Here is a 15,524-nt window from a genome sequence, read left to right as displayed (position 1 = left end):
CACTTCGGCATTGGAGTAGTAAACTAGCTGGAATTTATGGCACCTACAATTTATTCTGCTTTACTGCAGGATCTCAAACTCACGATTATAATTTAGCGAAATTGTAGACGCAGGCAGGATTCTAAAGGACGCTAGTCCTGTCGTTTCCGGCCTGCGCCTCTCAATTCACTAGTAATATCGCTTTTAGGAAGCCTGTACCAAGTCGCCCTACTCGACACTTTAAAGCTGAATGTATACCAGAGGCGCATCTTTGCTTTCTCGGCAACAGGGCTAATTATCCCTCCTTTTATCTCTGTGTTCGTATCTTCAGCTGAACTCTCCACACAATATACGCAGTCGATTGCAAAGTACCGCTTGAGAAGGTATAAATTAAACCACGCTCGAAACAGTCTAATACCTGTATGGCTGTATGAGGCTGAAGCTGACACAGAAGGCTCTCACGAGTGATCTTGGCTCATTTCGGAATATACATCGACGTGATAAGGCTCATTTTCATTTAAATCTAAATTTGCGCGCGTTTCCTAGGCGGTACGGAGCCCTTTTAATTATCATTAAAAACAAACAAAACAAAGACGGTGTATGGATTTGTCTGACATTGCGGTATAGTTTGGAGTATAGTTTCGGTTTCCGGATTTGGATCATTTCGAAAAATATATATATAGCGCGCGCAAGAAGAATTCACTCTTCGATGGAGATCGAGAGGAAACTACGAGCAGCCAGCGCTATCTTAACAAAAGCAAGGATGTTCGGAGAAGGATGCGCGCGCGGCGTTCCATGCCGCACTTTTATACTGCATACTTGACGAAGCAGAGACGGGCTAATACTGCTGCGTTTCCCATAGCAAGCGCGTTTCGGTGCAGTCCAAACCTGTAGTCGGCACGCAACCGCCACCGAAGCGACAGTGGGTTGCCAAGCAAGACGTCGTCTACAAACGGAAGCGAGCCGAAAGCAGCCTTCTCTGGCGGTCCAGGAAAAGCGAGCGAAACAAACCGGCGAGCCGACGAGAGTGCTCCGCGCAAGCCCAAATGAGGCACGTAGACAGAGGGCTGCAGTGGATAAGGCTTAACACGAAAACAGCGCTGTACGTGGCATTTGGAAAGTATTACTGCCGATTCCATGAATACGATGGTGTGGGGCAGCTGCTGAGCAGCACTGCAGAATACGGCTGTGAATCCGCAATTGTATTGTTGCGTTTTAGGTGAAAAGCTGCAATAAGCACGTCTGCGAAGCACAAGAAACCGACTGACAGTTAACACACAATTACCCACCGGATGTCGACCCCACGAAGCCTTTATTGTTCCTTTCGGCTTACGGTGCCTTACCTAAGCAGGTCGCAAACGTCCGTGCGACGGATTCACGGATTCCATTGTTCATTACAACCGCTGATACAACCACGCGCGCCATGGGCATGACAAGGAGCAAGAGCTGTCTTGACCAAACGGGAAGAGAATAATTCGAAGTGATGTCGTTTCGCCTTAGCCCTTGTTCGCGCGGTTACATGCAACAGAAGCGCAAAGCATTATTGAACTTGCATCGCCTCTCGGTTCACACGTAATTGCTTATTCGTGCATCACTGGCACCATCACAGCTGCAGCACCATCCTCTACGTGCCGCGTGCTTTGTGGGGACGGCGATGTCGATGTGGGGCTTCCAGAGCCGCCCTCCTGTCTGCGCAGAGAGGAAGCTTGCGCCGCCGCCATGGAGGAAAATGTCGCCCCTCTTCCCTTTCGTAACCGTCAAGGAAAGGCTCCGTGCAAAGCTGGGAGGACGGCGGCGGCGCTGTGACGCTTTCCGCACTGTTCGCTGCGCAACAAACCAAAACTGTAAGAATGAAAAAAAAAGAACAAAAAAAAAAGGAAAGAAGAGACTGTGCGCTGTTGTGTGCCTCAACTGACATAAGTCGCGCGCGTTATTTTCGCTTCTATTTTTTTTTTTTCCCCTGGCCGTTTTCTTCAGTGACGCAAGCGCTCCGGATGGCGGCTCGTCTCGCTCGCAGGTGGCCCTGCCGTTTTATTTATTGTTGTTCAACGCATTCTTTGCTTACTACGGCCACTCAGACAAGCTTCCGTAGACGTGTTTACGCACGAAGGCGGCTTCTGGTACGGGTCAAGATGAATAGGCCAGAGGAATCTTTGCTGTGGCCTTGCTTGACTTGCAGTCGGCCGTGACGGCTCCCACGCCAGCTCGAGTGTTTTCTTCTTCTTTCTCCTCGTCCCCTAGATTCGCGTTTTTGCTCGCTCTGAAAACCCGCGTGCGAATTATGTGTGTGCGCGCTCGCGTTCGTGTGCAAACGTGCTTTGTCCATCTCGACTTGACCGCGCGCAAGAAAAAAAAGTAGGAAACGTGACGAACACATCTGATCGTGGTTACTGTTACGTTACTTATATTTTTTTCACTGTTCATCAGTTACCACTCACGTGGACATGCAATGAAACAAACGTTTGCCGCATACCTCTTGTTTTCTTCTACGACGCAGTTCTTTCACTTATTGGGAATTTCGTTTTGTGCACGCTTTTATGGCTCGTGGGGTTTAGTGTGACAAATGTACTCAGGCTATGCGAGACGCCGTAATGGAGGACTCTGGATTTATGTCGACAACCTCGGATTATTTAACATGCTTTGACATCGCATTGCACACGAGCGCCTTGCGTTTCGCCTCCTCCATCGAAACGCGGCAGCGCGCGGCGGCCGGGATGCAATCCGGGCCACCTGGCTCAAGTCGAGCGCACTGATCGCTGAGCCACCGCGGCGGAGCATTAATTCGCTAGCTGAGCAAAGAAAGTCCCCATGTGGGTCCTTTCTACCTCTGTTATTACGCCAGGGACGGCATTTTCGATGTTACCCGCGCGAATCGCGCAAGAGCTTGGCATGCACGATTCGGCCGCCTCTCGGACGCCAATTCTGCTATCTCCCTCACGTGCGCTCTTTGCTTAAACAGAGCCTGTCGGCCCACTAGTCGCAACGGCCATGACCCAAATTCGCCTCGGACTGCCACGGCCAACGTCCGATTTGGGGCATAAATACGCACTGTCCTAGAAGAAACCATCTACCCTTTTTGCTGTTCATGGCGATGGTGAGCAGCAGAGTGGAGGGGGAACCCTTTCCTCCTGTAGACTTTGCGAACCCATTCGCTGCAGAGTCGCGCGCTGCAAAGCCCACGCCCCTCTTCTCCTTTGTGCACACAGAGGCGCGTTAACCTTGCGGCGAGCGAGAGCGCCGGCACCCTAGGCGCATCAGAAGTCAGGGGCCGCTTCCCCAGGACGCTGGAAGCTGTCCGTCAGCGCGCGATCGGCCAGGCCGAGACGGTGAGCGACGCTGCAGGCGCAGCTATCTGGGACAAGTTGTTCCGAATCACTTTCTTCTTCTTCTTCGGCACCGGCGCTCAGCAGCAGCAGTAGCGGCGGCGGCTTCCTGCTCCGGAGGCAGTGCCCCCCCTCTTTGTGTACCTCTTTCTCCTCTGTGCAGGCCGCTCCTGTGCCCTGGGTGTTTGCTTTCCGTGCGCGCGCTCCGCTGCCCTCTTTCCTCCGGCGCAGCGTTGGAAAATAAACCATCGAAAGGGAGAGAATAAAGCGCGTATCCATACTTGCCTGCCGCTGTGGAATGCCCGACAGCCAGGGCTGCACGCGCCAGGTTGTGTAGTGACCGCGTGCTATGCCACGAGCACTGGCATCGCCGAGTTCCAATCAGGGCGCGAGGCGAAGGCAACGCGGCGCCGCTGTCGGCCCCGCGATAGCGGTTATTGTTTTTTCCGCTAGGCTGCACAGGGAAAGGGACTTATTCTAAATCTTCGTTGATCCAGGACGAAAGTATAGCGAACGAAAACCTCGGCTCATCAGCCATCTCCGACTGATAGACCGACAGGAGACTGCGGCTGTTGCCTCTCGGATCCTAGAGTGAAGGCTCCATCCGTGACGTTGTCGTCATCCGACTTGCGCCTCCGGAGTCTGCCATGACAGGTCGCTGGCAGTTGAAAGATGATCAACCGCAATGCTTCGATAGTACGACGACAAAATTGGATGGAGGACTTATCTTGAGGGACAGTTCCCTCATTGTTTTTCGATTCTATTCGACTATTATGTTAGTTTGTTACTGCTAAATTATACTGCGGATGCCAGGAGCGTACTTGTCATCTTGTACGGTGTTGTGGACTGAGTTGTAGTGGTTGTATCAGACGTAAAAACTCGGGCCATGAGGTAAACGCAGAAAGCTCCGAAGTGGCGGAAATGCTTTTTTTTTTTTTTTTTATGCCCTAGGGGTAGCTCTAATCAGCAGTACTGTTGCCCTGACTGCTGTGCTTCACGTTTCCATTCAAGCTATCCAAGTGATTCATCGAGAGTGAAATTTGCCTTTAGTGTATTTGCTTCTAGTGCGAGAACGCGACACGATCGTTCTTGTTCGGCTTCAAGCGTTTTTCATCGAGCGAGGCATTCAACAGTACCCCTTTGTCGAAGATTGCAACCTTCCTCCATTATTACTCTCTGTAAGCATAACAGCGTGGCTAGCGAGTGGTTTGAAGAAAGTTTCACTCGCGCATGCGGAAACTATTAACACGGACTTCGTCCTTCGTACTCGAGAACAGTTTGGTTTCTCTCCGTTTGTGCATCCTGTCTCTTTAGATTATATTTATCGAGGCGAACCCGATGTAAACGAGGCTGGCGTAAAACCTGATATAACCGAAATCATTATTTCGTATAGTTTGAAAACGGTCATGATTACTTTTTTTTTTCATTAAAAAAAATAGCACCCTCCTTGTGGTGATGATTGTGGGAATATATATGTTTAGAAAGCCCTGATGTCCGCTCTATTTCCACTCGTCTTTCCACCCAATGCCAGATTTTAATCTTGCCGAATTTCGAATTATTACGATCAACAACGAGGAATCCTAATTGTACTATATGCTGCAGATGATACTGATTCAGAAAAGGTTTGCAACTGCAGCCTCTTCGGATTCATGGGACGGGATCGGGGTCAGGGTTACTAGTAACATAGCTGACACCATTCTAACCAGCGCAGAAACCTCAGCGCGCGCAGTTACTGCTGCTTTTAGCCTCCCAGCGAGATTCAAATGGGCGCTAATCGGCGAACCCATTCGTGCTCAGCCACAAAAGGCTGCGGCCTCCATTCCATCATTGTGGTCTATGTGGTATACATTTGCACAACTGAAACATGCATCGTGGGAATAACTGTGTTCATCGACAGACGGAAAGGTATTGCAGCGTTTAGTAAGCGCTGTGCACACAGGCAGCGATAGGCCAAGGCCTGCAGGAGGACGTTCCCGGATTAGGTACATGAATAAGCCTCTGCTTTGTGCATCAGTAACGTGCTCACAAGCCTTATTTCAGCTGCCGACAGCAGACTTTTGCACTGCAGCATGGCTTTACGCTGGTAAAGCTTTATATTTACTTCGTCCTGATTTGTGCAGGGGCATTGGAGAAGATATGCAAAATATGAATGCGATAAAAATAAAAGTATACCGGACAAGCTGTCACAGATTTTGTCGGCGCATATACTCCTGACAGTTGGGGCAACATGTTGAAATGAACGTCGTTTCACCCAGATTTGCTCCGCGAACGCAATGACGCCTGTGGACTGGGTCGATTTGACACGTATTTCTGCAGCTACGTTGGCGGAGGGGATTTGCATCGGTTCATTTCTTCACTCTTGCAGTAAACGTGGGCGAGTGGTGACGTTTGGGCAGCAGTTGCTGTGAGTTGGTTACGTTTACACAAGATGACCAGAACACCGCTTACGTATTCTGAGTTTGGCATGGCACAACACTTTGAAAAACGAGTGGATCTCAGCTCTTCCTATGAAGCATCAATAAGTTCTCCCGGATCCTATATTTTGAGGCTTTCTGTGACAAGCAAAGGGAAAGTATTCTTGGGAGATACAATCTCCCGGCAGGTAAAACTTATCTAAATAAAGAAAGCCTGTCTTACACGTCATGCCTGTCACTCAGCTGCAGTTTGATCATATTTAAGGCATGCTGGGGGGGGGGGGGGGGGGGACCACTCAAAAGAAACAGCCAGTACTATCATAATAGCCCTCAGTAATGGTATCTTCTAAAAGGCGACTGTGTCCACGAGAATATTTGGTGGGCTATTGGTGTGCTCTTTGCCAACAAGCCTGAGGACCTCAACAAACATCTTACCGCCGTCTTTACCATGTGCTAAGTGATTTCAGAAATACTAAAAGATAAATGTCTGTAATTCAAACTACTCGTTCTACTCAAACGTGTTTGCATTGCCCATGTAATATGCACGTTTTAGACGCACATCCATATACCGCATTTGACTTGCTACCATATTTGAGAACGCACAAACTGTTAAAAACGAAATAGAGTAGTTGAGCGGTGAACAGCAAGCAAATCCTTCCGCAATCACGACTGACACGCAATGCGGGCTAAACTGGGAGCACACGTCGTAGTCCGTGCGCCGTCTGCTGTTGCGGTGCCGCCCGGACGAGTACGAACTGCGCCTATACGTATACCGGGGACGCGCTATGGCTTATCTTCGTCAGAATCGCAGCCTTAACCTTGATATTCGCGATGCGGGGATGCCAAAATTAAACGAGCCCTCCGTTCCGGAAAAGGACTGCCCCTATCTCCGTCGGAACGACGCCCCATAGCGACCGCAAATAACGCCGGCGGGACAGTGACGACGGTCGAACGGCGAGATTATATTTTGCGAGGCTCGCCAGACCGCCGCTCTCGACGTGAGCGCAGACGTGAGCGTGACCATCGATCTGACGCGGACGTATGGACAGGCGGGTGATTGGGCTGACCAGGGCGTGGGCGGCCATCGCAGTTGCGACCTCCGGCCGGCGCGCGTTCCCCGTGACCCCATGACATCGCCGAGAGAGCGGCCGGTGCGGCAGACACGCGAGCTGTGTTCGTCTGGCAGGGCGGTGGCGGCCGGGCTGACGAAGATGAAAGTCTGGCGGCCGTGATGGCTGGCGGCTGTCAGGGCCGCAGCCGCCTCGGAGCGGGAAGGAGAGCGAAGCGAGCCCCGGGGAACTCCGGAAGCGTACAGCCTTCCGAGAGGAAGGACACTTCCTCGTGATAGGAAGTGCTAGGAAGTGCTGCCCAGAGGCGACCTCCGGCAGCGGAATGAGAGCGGGGCTCCATCGCCACCGCCGCTCTTTTACCGCGGGCGCGCGGAGTCGGCACCAGGAGACAATTACGCGGCGTACGCCGGAAACGTTGCACCTTGCCTGGTCGCCTTTCCAAATGTGGGCCGACCTAGGTGGCCTTCGATTACGGCCGGCAGAGGCGTGTGGGCCTGCGCGATGCATTGCGCGCCACGTATAGTGTACTACATAGCCGGACGCCGCATGGCCTCCTTGATTCGTCGACGTATGGGCCCCTTTCTTCGAGTTTCCTTTTTTTTCCACCTTCATTTTGGCACCTCACTCGACTTGGATGAGTTGGGAAGGGGCGGCAGGTCTTTGGGACGCTCTTAAATGGCCCGCGCGGGTTGGGTGGCATGCGCAGCCCACGGCAGCGCAATACAGGAAGTCGTGACTGCGGTGTTGTGTGCCCGGCTGGCGAATGAATTAACCCGGTGAAAGAATTGAGAGCGCGCACTCGACACGATAAGCGTGCCCATATGGCTCAGATGGATCTAAAACAAAAGTGGAACACAACAAGCTTCCAGGCGACGAGAGCAAGCCAAAAGTGGAGCAGAGCGAGTCGAGCTACCGGCGAAGAGGCGCAGCATCACTCGGTGCCATCAAAAGTACTCCCGTGAAGCGCGCGGAAGGTATACGCGCCTGTCGGACATGCGGAGACAGCTGCTGGCAAGGACGGCGGGAGCGGCTCGAGTCGATCTATAGGAGAACCGGGACGCTTGCAATAAACATGACTCCGGTGGCTTTAATGACAGTATAGTGGTGGCACCCTTTGTGTACTGACCAATAAAAATTTGCACGTTACACTATATAGAGAACCGGGTGTGAGTAGACTTTCATTAGCCTGCCATGAGGTTATGTACAGTCGTGCGCAGCAGAGGCCCTAATCTTTTCTATTCTTGCCCGGCGGAACATCGCATTGAATTTCGTGGGTTCACGGCACTATTTCCAAACCACACAGCCCACTAAACCTATAAAAGGAGCAAGAGGCTGGGGAGTACTTTCCTCTTGCTTGCGCGTGTGTAAAATTCGTGACCTCTTCAGTGACATTCTCCGCATTTGAGCGCAGTGTTGCATGTTTCTTTGCCAACAGTTGAATTCGGAGGTTGTGATGGATAACGTGCGTCAGCTAGCATGTTTATCTCCAGCGGCGACCCTTCGTTTGTTCACCAAAAAAATAAGCCGGAGTAGCGCGCGTGTCCAACTTGCGAGGTTATTAATGCCCTCAGGTTTGAATCAACATGTGTATGGTACACGGCAGTTCCTCTAGAAGCAAACAGTATGTAGAATTAGCATATACGAAAATTTATTATTGCAAGGGTAAATAAATTCACTTGTTTGCTGCCTGCTTTGCAGCAAGCACTCTTCGTTGAAGACTTTTCCTAATGGCTAATATTTGAGGTGAAGTTGGCTCTGTGAGTGACTACAGTAGTTTGTCACTCTGCATTTTTTATTATTTAATACTTGGATTGTCCTAATGGTCCGATAGGCATTGTAAAGGGGTGTGGTTCCATAAAAGTTCAGTAACAAGCATGAATACTTCCTGGTTGTACATTATTAGTTGAAACTTTTTAAAAGCTTCGTTACGTTCCTGATTATACACTATCAGCTAAAACATGCAGATATTCTGCGATAACATTTAAGGTCAGCGATACGGCAAGGCAGTTCTAGCCCATATGTATGGAAAGTAAAATTAAGGGAAGCCCGATGGGACTCCTCTAATTTGGAAAAACGGGGCCAAATCGGAGAACGCAGGATCATCGCTTCTGATAAGCGGGAAGTTTGAATTAAGCGAGCTTAAGCTAGCCAGACTACTCTTTGCATAAATTCCACAGCGATATCTCGAAGCCGGCTGTGCGAAGCGCCAACAGGGGTATTGCGTCAACAGGGGTATTTGTACCACCTTGCAAAGCGGAGGCGGTGTACCGAAGAGCGCAACCACCTCACGAAGAAAATAATAGCCCTTTGAAGCAATAAGGGTAGTATACTGGGTGCTTTTTTTTTGTTGTTGTTTACACGTGTGTATTTTAAATATTCTAAGACACACCTCGGCGCGGTCTATGCATGTGGATTGTACAGCAAAGTGCACGTATGGTATCATGCCCGTATGGTAGAGCTTAATGATTAGACGATCAGTTTAAGTAAAATTAAGCAACCAACTTTTTATTTTTGACATTTTAGGCCAATGTTGCGAAATCAAAGGCGGTAGACGTCAAAAATGGGTCGCCTTTTAATTTTTGTCTAATCGACATGTACGCACCTGAAAAATATATAGGGCTATACGCATCTGAAAGCTCGCTGAGTTGGCTTTCTCGCACTGCATATCTATAAAATAGCATGGCTGAGCATGATACAGCCGGCGATGATAACTTTTTGTACATAATCAAATGTGCAAACGATGTCTTTATTTGGCGCAAAAAAAAAAAAAAAAAAGAAATGAAAGCTTGAAGCAACCGTACTCTATAAGTGTGCGATGCGGGAAAAGCAACTGAACAGGCTTTCTGATGCTTATTTTTGATGTTCGATATTTAGAGCTTCATTGCCGATATAGAGAGTTTTAAAAAAGCGGACTCACCTTCAATGTTGACGATCTCCAGTCTGGCAATACAATATTATTGCCCCTTAAATTATATAAAAAATAAAGAGTCGATTAGGTCATTCTTGTCTATTAATCGTAATAACAAAGCACTGTAACGTGCGTAATGTCCACCTTTCTGTGCAATCCACCTGCGCAGACAACACCGAAGTGACTCCTGCTTCTGGAGTTTTTAAAATACAAATGTGCAAACTGTACAAAAAAAAAAAAAAAGTCACCCGGTATTTCAAATGCACCATGTTGGAAGACGGCACCTCCAGTACTATATAAGGGGCGTAGTGCGTTGTCGGAGGCGTCTTTCGCTTCGTAAGTGGAAAGCGCCGGCAGCATCTACTTCGCTAAACAGAACAGGGCGGAAAGTAACTCCGCACGACGAACTCTCGTTCGGGGCAAGATGACGCTGCAAACTTGAACGCTTGCTGAATCGTTTAAATATCAATGAAACATGCTGTCAAAGAATTCGCATCAGCTGCAATGAAGCCCGAATTTTTTTTCGCGTGAATAAAGTCCCTAATACACTCATCCTATTGGCTATGAGTTGTTCGCTTGCGGCTCATCATAGGAATTGCTGCTCCCAACTTTTCTCGCCTTTCGGTGGGCACCTGTGCTGATGCGTCAGCGTATAATCAATCACGCTAACACCCCGGCCACTGTCGGACGACGCATGAAAGCTCGCCTGGCTTTTCGTCGGACGCTGCCTTAGGTAGTGCCTAAATACAATTAGCTCAAATAGTGTTCAGATATATGGGCATAAATATCGTCGTGTTGTTAGTATCTCTGTCAAAACGCGGTGTCTGTGGTGTAACAGGCGCTTGGGACATGCCTGCATCTTTTGCAGTTGACAGGTAGGGATGGCTTAGTTGGCCTCCACATTTTTTTTGTTTGTTTGTTTGTTTGGTGCAGATTCTCAATGGAGACTCAGCGCATGTGACTGCGTGGCGTATGAAACGCCCCGAATAATGGGAGCTATACTACGCGCGCAATTTGTTTAAGTCATGTGTGTTTATTTGATGGCTAAATGTCCCGCGAGCACGCAAGCCCAGGAAATGTAAAGAAACGCTCCAAGTTTCCACCGCTACAAGCACGTGAACACTCAATCACCACTGAAATATCGAACGTGCGTACCACTGATTTGCTATAGCCGTCAGAGATAGTAGCAGGAAGCACTTTGTTGCTCCGGTCTTGGAGCGATGTGAAAGTGTTGGCCATGGTAACCACTGTGTTCGCGCAGAATCTCCAGGGACCTTTCTAGTTCTCTCAAAATAACAAGTTTAAAACATTCTCCTCTGGGTTATGCGGTTTTCAGTACTAGCGACAAACAGATGGCGCTAGCTGTTACTGATTTCCGGGAAGTTTAAACTAAAACTCGATGAGCGCGCGAAATTCGTTAACCTTAATTTTTTGTCTCCGTCAAATATCGAACTATGGCAACGGTTTTTTTTTTTTTCTTCCCTTTGCTTCCACTGAATTTCACATCCGAACAAGTGCAGCCTATTTAATTCATTCAGGACTGCAACATTGCAATTCACTGCAACACTGTACACGTGAATAGCAAATAACCTCACTTGGATGTAAAAACAAGACAAGTAAAATGAGTGACGGGGATTGGGTAATGGCAAAACTGCAAGCTGGGGATTTCACGTGGCGGTGAAACAGAATGGCGGGGGAGGAGATAGTGCGCTTGCTTCGAAATTTTCGCTGCAATTAATTCTACGGCGGTTTACAACCAACAACAAAAAAATATAATAAATCGGCAGCCGCAGTGGTACGTGCATTCCCGCCAGCGTAAGGCTGCCGCAAATGAGAATGTTCTGCCTACGTTGGGAGAGCTTTGTGCAATAGCACTGAGCTTGAGTCTTCAAGCTCTGCGACCGGAGCCTACGTGGAAAGGACTACAGCTAGATAAAAAAAAAAGACGAGATAAAAATGGCCACAACTGACCTATAGAGCCTGCAGCGTTAGAGGCGTCTCGGCAAAGTGCTTAAAGCGTTCATTATGTGTTATAGCTTGATGGTGGAGCTGAGCAGAACCTTGCGTATTCTGACATAAAACGACCCTCCTTATTGCTTCAAAAGTTCCGCTAAACCTTCAACGACGACACACCGTGCCAGGTTTTTGTTTGAATGTAAAACTTGAGTGCCTTATTTTGTTGTCGTCTTGAAGAAAACATTATCCATGCGGTCTTAGAATATGTAGCACGCACTTTCGAAGTGAGAAACATGTATTAAAAAAAAAAAAAAAGCTCCAGATTTTGGTTACCATGAAAAATATTTTCTCTATCTCTATTGCGGACATTCTACGAGGTTAGGTGCACGAGCACTCGAACAGCGCTTCCGGGTCGACCTAGTGATTACCCTAACAAAAAGGAACAGTATCAGCCTCTCGAATCCGAGTGAACTATGAGCAAATAATGCTCTTCAAAATGCCCATTTTTCTGCCATGCTCGCCGATAGCAAACCGAACGGCGTTTTGAGACGGGCAAAACAGATGAAATGCTGCTGGTTTCTGCCCTTCTATTTGTCCTTGCAAGCTAGTTTTCATAACGATGCTATGGCAGTCACCGACAGCGCTCCTCTGCCTAGATGCCTGTCATCCGTAAGCCCACATATATGTGAGGAAACACGGAAGCTGCGCTTAGTTGGCTATCCGTAGTCTGTGGACCACTCGTATTTTCATGTATGGTCCCTACCGCGGAAGCGCACTCCAGTCCCTCCGAGCTTGTTTTCTCGGTGCGCTCAATCGGGCACCGTTTCCTGTAACCAGGCAATACACCGATTTGGAACTAGCTGCAGGCAGGCATATGCGGCCGCTTCAAGGGCGAGTTAAGCCAGTCTGGCGGAAACTCTTGCTGGTCATACCCGTGACATGCCGCGCAGCGGGGGAGGCAACCTTTGTCTACTATTTCCATAAAATTAAGTTTTAGACGTGCGTCCTATTTGGGGCCCTGGCAGATTTTTACGCTCAAAATTTTGCTCCTGAGCTCTCGCATCCGGTATAGTCACGCCTCAAGCCTGACTGTATACCGGAAGTGCAGCGTTTAATTTTATGGCAGCCAGGAGACCTCTTGACACTTTACAAGCTTAATACATGCTTCTTACAGATTCTCGGACGCCAGCAGACTGTCAAATCCTGGCGGGATTTGACAGTCTGGTGGCGTCCGAGAATCTGTAAGAAGCACAGTATTAAGCTTGTACAGTGTCAACTTGAAAGTTATGCTCAGTTCAGTTCAGTCGTTCAGTCATGTCCGACTCCTCGTGACCCTATGGACCATGTCACGCCACGCTTTCCGGTCTCTCACTATCTTCCTAACATCACATAACTTCATCTGCAGTGCCTCGAGGATGCCATCTAACCATCGCGTTCGCTGCCTACCCCTTCTCCGGCGACTCTCACCTTTTCCCAACATCAAATCTTTCTCCAGCGACTCCTCTCTTCTCATCAGATGACCAAAGTAGCTGAGCTTTAACTTTAGAATTTGGCCCTCCAATGAGCAGTCAGGGTTTATGGTTGACAATATCGACTGATTTGATCTTTTGGCAGTCCAAGGAACTCTCAAGAGTCTTCGCCAGCACCACAATTCAAACGCGTCAATTCTTCGGCGGTCAGCCTTTTTTACAGTCCAACTCTCGCATCCATACATCACAACTGGAAAGACCATAGCACGAGTTATACGGATCTTGGTTGGCAAACTAATGTCTCTGCTCTTTACTAGGCGGTCAAGGCTAACCATTGCTCTCTTTCCCAGAAGCAGGCGTCTCCTAATTTCATGGCTGCAGTCTCCTTCCGAGGTAATCTTGGAGCCCAAGAACAGAAAATCTGTCACAGCTTCCACTTCTTGTCCATTGATGCTCCAGAACTTGATAGGGCAAGACGCCATGATCTTTGTCTTTTTAATGTTCAGTTTAAGCCCAAATTTCTCACTCTCTTCTTGTACGCGCATCAGAAGTCTCTTCAGTTCCACATCACTTTCTGCCATTAAAGTGGTATCATCCGCATATCTAAGGTTGTTGATACGTTTTCCAGCAATCTTCACTCCAGCTGAAGACTCGTCCAGACCGACCTTCCTCATGATGCACTCTGCATATAGGTTAAATAGGCAGGGCGGCAGTATGCAGCCTTGCCTCACTCCTTTCTCGATCGGAGACCATGCCTAGTTCTGACTGTGGCCTCTTGCCCTTCATACAGGTTCCTGAGCAGACAGATGAGGTGAATTGGCACTCCCATCTCTTGGAGAGCTTGCCACAATCTGCTGTGATCAACGCAGTCAAACGCTTTCGCATAATCAATAAAGCAGAAGTAGATGGGTTTCTGGAACTCTCTTGCTTTTTCCATGATCCAGCGAAAGTTGGAAATTTGGTCTCTAGTTCCTCTGCCCTTGCGAAGCCCAGCTTGCACGTCCGGAAGCTCCCGATCCACATACTGCTGCAGCCTACCTTGGAGGATTTTCAACATCACCTTGCTAGCATGCGAAATAAGCGCGATCGTGCGGTAGTTGGAACAATCTTTGGCACTGCCTTTCTTTGGAATGGGGATGTAAACTGACCTCCTCCAATCCTGTGGCCACTGCAGGGTTGTCCAAATCTTCTGACATAATGTATGCAGAATGTTAACAGCGTCATGGTTGAGGTTTTGAAGCAACTCAGCTGGAATGCCATCAATTCCGCTAGCTTTGTTCTTAGCAAGGCTGGCTAAGGCCCATTCAACTTCACTCTTCAGGATGCCCGGCTCAAGATCAGTAATCACAATGGTCTTATGTTGGGTTTGCACATTCGGGTCCTTCTTGTACAGTTCTGTGTATTCCTGCCACCTCTTCTTTATCTCTGACGCTTCAGTGAGGTCCTTGCCTCGTTTGTCCTTTATCACGCCCAGCTTAGCACAAAAGCTTCCTTTGATATCTTTGATTCTCTTATACAGAGCTCTTGTGTTCCTTAATTGGCTGTTGTCCTCAACTGCTTGGCACTGTATGTTCAGGAAGGGTACGCTAAGTTTCGATTAAAAACGATATACAATTCGTTGCTCATGTGCTCACAGATACATGTGTACCTTTTAGTTCGGCATCAGTAGTTTATTTTCGGCGACAAGATTGAGCGTACAGGATATCTTGTAGCCAATTCCGGCGAGCTGAAGTGGCGCTGAAGCAGCTGCGTATAGATACGCTTGAAGGACATCGCATTGTTCCTCAAACAAAGAAAGTTATCTCTGCGAATCAACGAAGCACTTACTCGAGCTGTGTTCTGTCAGAAGCGGCGGATAGAATGTACCGCACTCAGCCGCTTTATTCTCCTCTCCGTCTTCGCAGTTTTCCTTTTTTTCAAACCGATGAGCGCGCGTGATACCATTATGGCGTATTGTAAACTGAGACACACCTCAAAAGAAGTATGGAGTGTCTTCCCCGTTCAAAGCCGCAAGTAAACTTCTACAAACAAAATTAGTGCAAAATAAAAGCGTCTGATCATATTATGTGATTGCGCAAAACTGAGTTCGTGCTATTTGCTGCATGCACATACGTACATCCTTTGTCAAACGTTCGGAGACGAAGGGGTTTGCTTATGAGCCGCACCCTGAGACTCACAATGTCTCCCAAGTGTGGTAAATCTCCTGAAAGTAAGGAGATGATTTGTCCTGCCCCATCCATTGCGCAGGACTTGAACAAATGCTGCAGAGGCCCGCAACGACTTAAGAGCGAACCCTCTGAGATAAAAACTTCTGATAAAGGTTTTACGTTTTGCTAGAACGTCAACTGATTTCCCATGTCATGCTCGATTTTGATTTCACCTTCGCTATTTCGTTCCGCTGCTAC

The 15,524-nt window shown here is 48.5% G+C and overlaps 1 protein-coding gene across 1 annotated transcript in view; it reads left to right on the top strand.

Moving 5' to 3' along the window:
- Positions 1 to 15,524, top strand: part of CDase (neutral ceramidase) — an 88,858-nt gene that overhangs the window by 13,892 nt on the left and 59,442 nt on the right. The window lies entirely within an intron of this gene.

Source organism: Amblyomma maculatum, chromosome 1 (assembly GCF_055883805.1).
Source record: "Amblyomma maculatum isolate TAMU_Amacu chromosome 1, ASM5588380v1, whole genome shotgun sequence".
NCBI classification, from domain to species: Eukaryota; Metazoa; Arthropoda; class Arachnida; order Ixodida; family Ixodidae; genus Amblyomma; species Amblyomma maculatum.
The sequence above is the reverse complement of the archived record's forward strand: the minus strand, read 5'-3'. Positions and strand labels throughout refer to the sequence as shown.